Source organism: Astatotilapia calliptera, chromosome 13 (genome assembly GCF_900246225.1).
Source record: "Astatotilapia calliptera chromosome 13, fAstCal1.2, whole genome shotgun sequence".
NCBI lineage: Eukaryota > Metazoa > Chordata > Actinopteri > Cichliformes > Cichlidae > Astatotilapia > Astatotilapia calliptera.
In genome coordinates, this window is record NC_039314.1 from 2,375,794 (window position 1) to 2,386,541 (window position 10,748).

Sequence of the window (10,748 nt, forward strand, 5' to 3'; positions counted from 1 at the left end):
TATGCTTAATTGGTAGTAGGCTTTCGAGCCTATACAGCTTGGAGTAAGACAACATGCATGAAGAGGATGATGTGGACAAAATACTCATTTGCCTAATAATTCTGCACTCCCTGTATGTAATCGTTACAAGAATTTATTGAGCAAAAGCAAAATACATTGGAGCAGGAAAGGGTTGAAAAGAAGAGAAAGGTGGTTATGCTTTTGCCAGGAAAAAATGTTGTGGAAGTAAATCAGAAGAACTCTTTATTAACCCATCATAGCATTTTTTTTCTGTAACTGTGGCCAAGAAAGGCAGATTTATTTATGTGGCCCATTTCCAACACAGATGAGTAATATTATAAGTAATATTCAAAAATAAATGAACAAAAAAAGACTAAAATCTGCCCAGAATGAATATGCTGTGGAAAAACTCCTCCCCAGGTTGGTCCAACCTACACTCCAAGCCTACTCAAGCAGTAATAGCATGACCTTGGTACGGTGAGGGAATCCAGTGTCTCTGTTATTCTGTTCTATTTTGCTGGCGTGTTTTGGTTCCGGGTGTCCCCTTAGGAGGAAAGTAAGTCAGGGACCACCTTCATCCACTCGTTAACACAACTATTTAAACAGCCAAGCACATACAAACAACTGATTGTGTTATGTTCTCTCTTATAACTTAACTTGTAAAGTAACAACACCTTTTGGTTGTTAGTAACTTACTTTATTAACCATGTTGTGGAAAAGGCACAGGCATATCAATGCGCACATACGCCACACTTGGTGTTCTCTACTTTACACAGAAAGTAGTACCACAAAAATATAAACTGATTTTACTAAATACATACAGTGGGGCAAAAAATATTTAGTCAGCCACTGATTGTGCAAGTTCCCCCACTTAAAATGATGACAGAGGTCAGTAATTTGCACCAGAGGTACACTTCAACTGTGAGAGACAGAATGTGAAAAAAAAATCCATGAATTCACATGGTAGGATTTGTAAAGAATTTATTCGTAAATCAGGGTGGAAAATAAGTATTTGGTCACCTCAAACAAGGAAAATCTCTGGCTCTCACAGACCTGTAACGTCTTCTGTAAGAAGCTTTTCTGTCCCCCACTCGTTACCTGTATGAATGGCACCTGTTTGAACTCATCATCTGTATAAAAGACACCTGTCCACAGTCTCAAACAGTCAGACTCCAAACTCCGCCATGGCCAAGACCAAAGAGCTTTCGAAGGACACCAGGAAAAGTATTGTAGACCTGCACCAGACTGGGAAGAGTGAATCTACAATAGGCAAGCAGCTTGGTGTGAAAAAATCAACTGTGGGAGCAATCATCAGAAAATGGAAGACATACAAGACCACTGATAATCTCCCTCGATCTGGGGCTCCACGCAAGATCTCATCCCGTGGGGTCAAAATGATCATGAGAACGGTGAGCAAAGATCCCAGAACCACACGGGGGGACCTGGTGAATGACCTGTAGAGAGCTGGGACCAAAGTAACAAAGGTCACCATCAGTAACACACTACAACGGCAGGGAATCAAATCCCGCAGTGCCAGACGTGTTCCGCTGCTGAAGCCAGTGCATGTCCAGGCCCGTCTGAAGTTTGCCAGAGAGCACATGGATGATACAGCAGAGGATTGGGAGAATGTCATGTGGTCAGATGAAACCAAAGTAGAACTTTTTGGTATAAACTCAACTCGGCGTGTTTTGAGGAAGAAGAATACTGAGTTGTATCCCAAGAACACCATACCTACTGTGAAGCATGGGGGTGGAAACATCATGCTATGGGGCTGTTTTTCTGCCAAGGGGACAGGACGACTGATCCGTGTTAAGGACAGAATGAATGGGGCCATGTATCGTGAGATTTTAAGCCAAAACCTCCTTCCATCAGTGAGAACTTTGAAGATGAAACGAGGCTGGGTCTTCCAACATGACAATGATCCAAAACACACCGCCCGGGCAACAAAGGAGTGGCTCCGTAAGAAGCATTTGAAAGTCCTGGAGTGGCCTAGCCAGTCTCCAGACCTCAACCCCATAGAAAATCTGTGGCGGGAGTTGAAAGTCCGTGTTGCTCGGCGACAGCCCCAAAACATCACTGCTCTCGAGAAGATCTGCATGGAGGAATGGGCCAAAATACCAGCTACTGTGTGTGCAAACCTGGTAAAGACCTATAGTAAACGTTTGACCTCTGTTATTGCCAACAAAGGTTATGTTACAAAGTATTGAGTTGTATTTTTGTTATTGACCAAATACTTATTTTCCACCCTGATTTACGAATAAATTCTTTACAAATCCTACCATGTGGATTCATGGATTTTTTTTCACATTCTGTCTCTCACAGTTGAAGTGTACCTCTGGTGCAAATTACTGACCTCTGTCATCATTTTAGGTGGGGGAACTTGCACAATCGGTGGCTGACTAAATACTTTTTTGCCCCACTGTAACAGATTTCTTTAAAGAATGGTCAAAAATACCTGCTAAAGTACAACCTGAGCTTCAGAATGAGCGGTAGTTCTCTCTTTGATTTCTCCAGTGCCTTCAACACTATTCTTCCCTCGGTTCTAAAGGACAAGCTGGAGAACTCTGGAGTGGACCATCACCTCACTACCTGGATCCTGGACTACCTCACCGACCGACCACAGTATGTGAGGACTCAGGGCTGTGTGTCGGACAGGGTCGTCTGCAGTACGGGGGCCCCACAGGGAACGGTTCTGGCTCCGTTCCTCTTCACCATCTACACTGCAGACTTCTCCCACAATTCCACCCAGTGCTTCCTGCAGAAGTTCTCTGATGACTCTGCAATAGTCGGCCTCATCACTGATGGGGACGACAAGGAGTACAGAGGTCTGACCCAAGACTTTGTGGACTGGTGCCAGCTGAACTACCTCCAGATCAACGCCAGTAAAACCAAGGAACTGGTGGTAGACTTCCGCAGGCACAAGCATTCTCCACTGCAACCACTGAACATCCAAGGTATGGACATTGAGGCTGTGGACAGCTACAGGTACCTTGGTGTTCATCTGAACAATAGACTGGACTGGACTCATAACTCAGACGCCCTCTACAGGAAAGGGCAGAGCAGGCTGTACCTGCTGCGGAGACTCAGGTCGTTTGGAGTGGAGGGCCCACTCCTGAAGACCTTCTATGACTCTGTTGTGGCTTCTGCTATCTTTTATGGCGTGGTCTGCTGGGGCGGCAGCATCTCTGCTGGGGACAGGAAGAGACTGAACAGGGTGATCCGAAGGGCCAGCTCTGTTCTAGGATGCCCTCTGGACCCAGTGGAGGTGGTGAGTGACAGGAGAACGGCGGCTAAGCTGTCATCCCTGATGGACAACATCTCCCACCCCATGCAGCAGACTGTGACAGCACTGAGCAGCTCCTTCAGTGGGAGACTGCGGCACCCACGGTGTGGGACGGAGAGATTTCGCAGGTCTTTCCTCCCCACTGCTGTCAGACTCCATAATAAAGACTTTAACTGATCAAGCACACACATCCATACATATGCAATAATACTAAGTGCAATAATCCTTTCTGTCATCGTTGTATTTTTACTCAGTTGTATATAGTATTTGTATTTGTATTCTATTTTTATCTTATTGTATATTTATTTTATTTTATTCTACTGTATATAGTATTTTATTTTATTCTATTCTGTACAGTTGTGTACTGTATTTATTCTTATTGTATTCTAATTTTTGCCTCATAACTTTTGCACTGTCCACTCCTGCTGTGACAAAACAAATTTCCCACGTGTGGGACTAATAAAGGTTATCTTATCTTATCTTAACTGAAAATGCTTTGCTGATCTCAGAGTTCAGAAGAGAATGACAAGACTACTTCAAGCTGATAGGAAGGCATTAGTAACTCAAAGGTATGCAGAAGAACAGCTCTGAATGCACAACACAGGCAACCTTGAAGCAGATGAGCTACAGCAGAAGACGACCTAACCAGACACGACTCCTGGCAGCGGGAAACTGAGGCTACAATTTGCACCAAAGTTAGAAAGTAGAAGACGATGAAAACCAGTGGAGATTTCTTCTGCCACATTTGAACGGTAGCGTCAGAATTTGGTGAATCCAGCATTGTACCACGGGGGACCTTATCATTGTCTCAGTGTACTGATCTTCTGATCAAGCACATCCCTTTCGTTACAATGATGCACTTCAGCTCTTCCTACAAACCCAAATTCACTCCCTGTGTAGTTCAACTCATGCTAAGATGAAACAGCCATTGGTCAGCAAGGTCTAGGAATAAATTCATAAACGCTTTCCTTGGTGAACCTGAGGAAGGATCATCCCATCAACAGTTACTTTTGTTTCCCTGCAAGCGAGATTTTCTCTCACTTGTTCTCTTGTTGGTGGTCAGCGGGCACTGGCTCTCTATTGTCCTCCCCCTGAGTATCACATAAATCTTCGAAGGCACACAAGCCTACTGTGACCTAGGCCTCTTCACCTAGATGCCTAATGAGACAGGCACCCCGGTGTGGGCCGAACTCAACACCATCAACCTCACTTGTATTTTCCCATTTATTTATTTCTTTATCATTTGAATCATGTTCAATATTTAAGAATATCCTTGTACAAAAATTAATGCATCATGTTTTTTTTAGGTCAGTTAAAAACCATGCTAAATATTCAAGCATAAAAAACTGAAATTCATAATACTGCTGAAAGAACATTCTTCCAGAGACTTGCATGAAGATCTGGTCATAAATAGTAGCCCAACCGTAGTAAGAAACTGTATGGACTTTAGTTCGTCACCCTCACTTTTGATTGTTGGTAGGAAGGATTAGGGACAGCACATGTCTAGAAAAATAATGAAATGACTTTTAGTTTGGGTTATAGATATTTACAATGATTATTAAAAGTGCTATTATTGCTATAAAAAACATTGACAGTAACATTATTATTAATTGTAATACTAACAAAAGTGGTAAGACTGATTGTAAATATAATGATGTGGGGATAGCAGATACCAAATCTTAGCAGTCAGTGGAGACAAAGCTGAATAAAACATTTCTGTCTGACAGTGTAATGAACACAGTGGCTTGTGGGGACTGTAAAAAAAAGTTCTATTTTCATTTTCAACCTCCATCAAATTCTCATCATAATTATGTCAATATCCCTCCAAATGCAAACACTTCCAATCCTGACAGAAAGTAATATGGTGAAAGGCCATTAAAAATGAACCCCCCCCCCCCCCCCCCCCCCCCAACACACACACACACACACACACACACACACACACACACACACGCATATGCACAGCAATCACCTCCTAACTTGCCCCCGCCCTCCACCCAATAAAACTTTTGGCAGGCCTGAGCTGTTGTAATTGGCAGCCAGCTTGCCGTGCCGATAGACTCCCCTCAGTCCTACGGGTCAAGAGTAATTTACTGAGCTGCTAAACGCCACTAGTTTCTCTCCCTTTCTCTCTTTCTACCCAGTCCAATCTCCCTTACCCTCAGCCCCCCCCCCCCCCCCCCCCCCCTCATCCCAGCATCCATATTGGAATTCCCATCCAGGCTGTATTACAAGCCGAGATGATGGCTTAATCCCTTGTTAATTAGGGACAACATCTCCAGCAGCTGAGGCTAAAGCGGAGAGTGGCAGAGGCTCCAGAGACATGAGGGCTCTGGCCGAGCTTGTGGCCCAGTCAGGAAAACCTGGCTCATGCTCAGAGAGCTGGCGAGGGACGGGGGTTAGGAGAAGGGGGGGGCTTGGATGTTACGCTGGATGAGGATTGAAAAGGGCTCCTGTCTAATCCTCACTGATGGCTCTTCTAGGCTAATGGAGTCTGGACAACTGGCCAACCGGATGCTGCTGCTGGCGCTGCGCTTGCCCACTCCACTCCACTTCAGTGGGTCAGGTGCATTGTGGTTTCACTGAGAATCTAGTTAGAAGGCTCCATTATTCATTTGGCTAATGAGCACCAAACAAAATGCCTTTTTCTTGGGATTTGTTTGGCCATACTCAGATTGCCAGGTTTTCCAGTTTTTTTTTTTGTGTGTGTGTGTTTTTGTGTGCACCTTCCCTTGTGGCCACTTGAGATTGCTCCAAAAGTGAGTCAGCCCCCTTAAACAACCATATTAAATTGAAAAACTTAACTTATTTTTAGCCTGGTACAAAAAAAAATGTCTCAGGTCGTTGTTTCCACCTTCATTACAATAGTGTGATGGCTGGGTTGGGTAAGGTTGTGATTGTTTTGATTGACATGTATGTTAGGTAGATAGGTCTCACAAGTAGATTTAGCCATATTTGGGCCATTTTGGGCCAATTTAATTGAAATATCAAAAAAATTATTTGATCTATCTATGCCTGTGCGTGTGCTAACTTAGCTTGCTAACCAATATTGACTCAGCTAATAACTTACCTGTAATCCAAATATAGTAACTTCTGACTCCAAACCTACCTTGTGCTAAAGTTTAAAGTTAGGAACATGGTCTGCTGTCTGTTCTTATCTATATTACAACCAGAGTTACAAAACTGGACCTAATTACTGTGTTTGAGCTGTTGGTGTCTTTTGGAGGCCTTGTTTTTTTTTTTTTTTTTTTTAGTTATTTGACTGAAAATATGTCTTGCTAGGTGTGAGAACCAGAGATGCACTGTAAACCCGAACAAGTTGACTGAACTTAAAACTTTTGTGGAAACTGATTACCTCAAAAGATTTAAGTACAAAAACTCATATCTTCTAAGTATGGGGTACTCAAAATTTGTATTTATTGTTAACCTAAAAATTTTAAATTATATTTTATATTTTATTAATTGAGCTTTACTCAAAGACTGTATACTTTAATTTCAATATTTTTGTGTTTCTTGTAGTTTATTATTTTGATGCAACACAATGCAATTATATTACAACCTAAACTCAAATTATCTGATTATTAATTAAAAGATATTTATGTTGTGAGTGTAGACTACTAAAAAAAAAAAAAGTACGGAAATTCAGTTACTTTACATTTTGTTTATTTAACATTTTTTCATGAAAATTTAAAAACATCACAAATGTTTTTATAAAACAACTAACATGGACATCGGCACCATAAAGTGAGCATTATAAATTCTGTGTAGAACATTTATCTTTTATAAACTCACAAAGGGCGACATCAGTCCTAATTGCATCTTTCTCAAAATACACAAAAATGCAAAACAAAAAGTCAAATACTAATCACTTTTTTTTAAATAGAAATGAAAAACAATTTTTTAAAATGGGTACAAAGACGATCAGCTTCCAAATAACCAGATAAGGCAGTCAAGTATAGGAAAATTAGGTAAACTGATGGAGTTAAATCCACCCAAAGCCTGTAGTAAACTTAAAGTGCTTAAAGTGCTTCAAACAAAGTGCTCAGTAACAGAGTGCGTGTCCTAACAAACATTGCCTTATATTCCTTAAGAGCATGTAGGCAGGGGTTTCAGGGGTTTGCCGTCATCAAGCCCCATGAAGATATTTTGGACTAAGGCAAATGTGTGAACCAGCTTCCTGGGGTAGTCTAAATGCAGAGCATAGATCAAGCCAAACAATAAAGCAAATGCATTTGCAAATCTGGGAATATCACGCATCACCTAGTCGCCTTTCACCAAAACAGCCATGCTTGAGGAAGTAAAATGGACTGGACTGGGAAGCGCCGTCGGTAACCACTGTGAGAAGGGCAACTGGAGTGTCAATGAGGGTCGACTCATCCAATGCGTCCGCCTGGAATAGACACAGTATCAATGGTAAATGGCCTGTATTTGTATAGCGCTTTACACATTCAGTCATCCAGACATTCACACCCATTCACACACTGGTGATGGCAGCTACATTGTAGCCACAGCCACCCTGGGGCGCACTGACAGAGGCGAGGCTGCCGGACACTGGCACCACCACCAGTAGGCAACGGGTGAAGTGTCTTGCCCAAGGACACAACGACGAGACTGTCGGAGCCAGGGCTCGAACCGGCAACCTTCTGATTACAAGGCAAACTCCCAACTCTTGAGCCACGATCGCCCCAATTAAATAAGTAAAGTTGGTTTGAGAGAATGTGACAAGCATGACCTGTAATCTAGCAAAACATTCAGCAGTGTAGTGGGTTACTTTGTAACGAGTTAGGGTACTCTACTTTTTTTGAAAAATGTACATTAACGTGTTAGCTTCTTGCATTACATAATTTGTATTTTTATTATTTTTCTAAAAAAAAAAGTAATTTTTTATTTCATGACTTTATCTCAAAAAGAAACTAAATCTTGACTTCAGCCTGGTTTTTGGGCCACCTGCAGCATAGCCATAGTGCTGTGATACGCCTGTGCCCTGCTCCTGACCTGTGTGTGTGTGGGTTTTCTACAGAGAGGGTATTTTGTTTGTACAATTTGGTAGCTGCTAGGGTATTAAATTGTATTTAAAAAAATCCATAGCATTTTATCTTACTGGCAGAATTTAAGTAATGCAAAAATACACTTACATTACATGTCTAAAAGAATTCTGGGTCCTCCTCCCGCAGGTATACAGGAAGGGCACGAAGTACTGCAGTGCGTTTCACGTTGATATCAGGCGCCTCCTAAAAAGGGAAAAGAAAAGTTCATTTAACGCAAAGTTTTCAGGTGTCATTCTTTGGGGAGAATACATGTTTATGAAACTGCATGACATCAGACTCTACTAAATTTTGGAGACTTTTCTTTTAAGACACAACCTTTCTGTCTCTTGTGACAGAGAGTATGTTTCTTAATCATTTGACAAAAACCCTACACAGTATTTTAAAATAGTGTTCTCCAGATCAGAGCTGTGATCTATATAGAACATGGGGTTCAAAGCAAGGAAAAATTGTGTGTTTATCAGTGAAACTTTTAATTTGTGTTAATTTTATCATTATCAATATATGAAATCTTCACCTTAAGGGACTTAATGAATGGTTTCTTCAATAGATCTTTCAACTCACCTGTGTTTACTGTCTCCACCTGAAATTAATTGCAGTCTGAATTTTTTTTTCTTCTGTCTTTTTGTCTTTGGCCTTCAGCCTTGGAAGAAAAAATAAAAATATTGAAAACCTTATCAGCACACTAAATATACAACACCTTGCTATATTTCAATTGTTTTAGATAGAAGTTGCCACTGCTAGCTAAGTCACTTTTGAATGATGCTAATGAGAAGAAAAAAAACAAAAACCTGCCGAACAATGAGGCTGCTGTTGTAAAAACGCCAACTTTCTTGCGTTGGCAAGGGTCGTTAAAATATCACTAAGACCCTTTCTTTATGTGTGATTCTTCGTAAAACTGTGTTTTAATCGGTTAAAACTGTAAAACTGACGACATAATCTATGTTTGAAAAAGAGCGCGAACAACCGCGAACAACTATTCACCACCTGGGTCTGTGCTTTTTAACACAACAGCGCATTCGAAAACAAGTTATTGGCTGCAACATATTAATATACTTGCTTTTTTACGGAAAAAATAAACATAACGAAGGTTCCGTTTTACTTACAAGTTTCTCCAAATGTGCTCTCCAGTCGCTCGAGAAGGGCAGCCATATTGAACAGAATTTTCTGTCAACGTCGTTCAGGTTAGAGAGAAGACGTCATGACGTCATGACGTCCACATGCGGAGCTCGGAAAAAAACATTTACTCAAAAATCATAATTAAGAAAGCAGTATTTACTCTTAACTTCTAAGCCATGTACAATTATAACTGTTTGAATCGTTAACCGAACAGAAAAGTTTTAAGTTGTTTCAACTTTGTGAGGAATTTTAATTGTTATATCCACAAACTTTATAAGTCAGGTAGACTGTTGGGGTTTACAGTGTGGGCAGTAACGCGTAATCCGATTACTTTTTTCAAGTAACGAGTAAAGTAAGGGATTACTATTGCAAAAAAGGTAATTAGATTACTGTTACGTTCCCGTAAGCACGCTGCATTACTGCCTTACTAAAACCGTGATTTTTTTTGCGAGAGTGTCTCATGACAATGACGTAAGCGAGTGCGACATTCGTGGCAACAGCTGTGTGCAGATCAACAATGGATTATATATCGAGTGCGGGAGAGAGCATGAGCGTGCAGCGTTTAAAGCGTGGAAGTACTGACCTTATTTTGAGTTTGATTCTGTAAAAAGTGACAAAAACATTAGTGTCCGCTGTTGACTGCGTGTGAAGAAAACTTCTTTGTACAGCGAAAACCCCCCTTAACTTCCGAGCAAGCACCGAGTGCGCTACCTGGGGATGGGAAATTCACAGACAAACTTGCGGATTCTTCCACTGACCGCTGCAGCACACCTGCACCAGGGCACACATCCGCCTGCTATACAGGTGAAAATAGAGCAACAGGACTGCTGAGTTATTGATTTTATTTATTTTCTGCTGTGTTTCACTGGCATCTATTTGAAAGACTGAGTGTAAACACAAAAAATATTTTATTTTATGTGCTGGAATGTGCAGAAAATAGGTTTAAATGTTAAATAAATTTCTTCCAGTCAGAGAATGTTCCATATAATTTAATTTTCGCTTGATGCATAAAGTTAAAAGATTACAACTAATAAAACAAGTTTAAAAAAAAAAAGAGACTTTTCCATTTGATTACATTTTGTATGATGGATTATGCAGAAAAAGTAGAATTTGCTGAAAGATCTCTCGCTTTATCACCTATTCAGGTTGTAAATCGTGTTTTTGAAAAGTAACTAAGTAACTAATTACTTTTGAAAATAAGTAATCAGTAAAGTAACGGAATTAGTTTTGGGGGAAGTAATCAGTAATTAGTTACTGATTACTTTTTTCAAGTAACTTGACCAACACTGGTGAGAACATTA

General features: G+C 40.9%; 1 long non-coding RNA gene across 1 annotated transcript; it reads right to left on the minus strand.

Annotated features, from left to right (window-relative positions):
* Positions 1 to 6,960: 6,960 nt before the first annotated feature.
* On the minus strand, positions 6,961 to 9,705 carry LOC113035242 (uncharacterized). Its single transcript, XR_003274327.1, has 3 exons — positions 8,893 to 9,705; positions 8,419 to 8,514; positions 6,961 to 7,673 (listed from the first exon to the last, which is right to left on the minus strand). It is a non-coding gene; the product is annotated as an uncharacterized LOC113035242 (long non-coding RNA).
* Between the last annotated feature and the right edge of the window lie 1,043 nt (positions 9,706 to 10,748).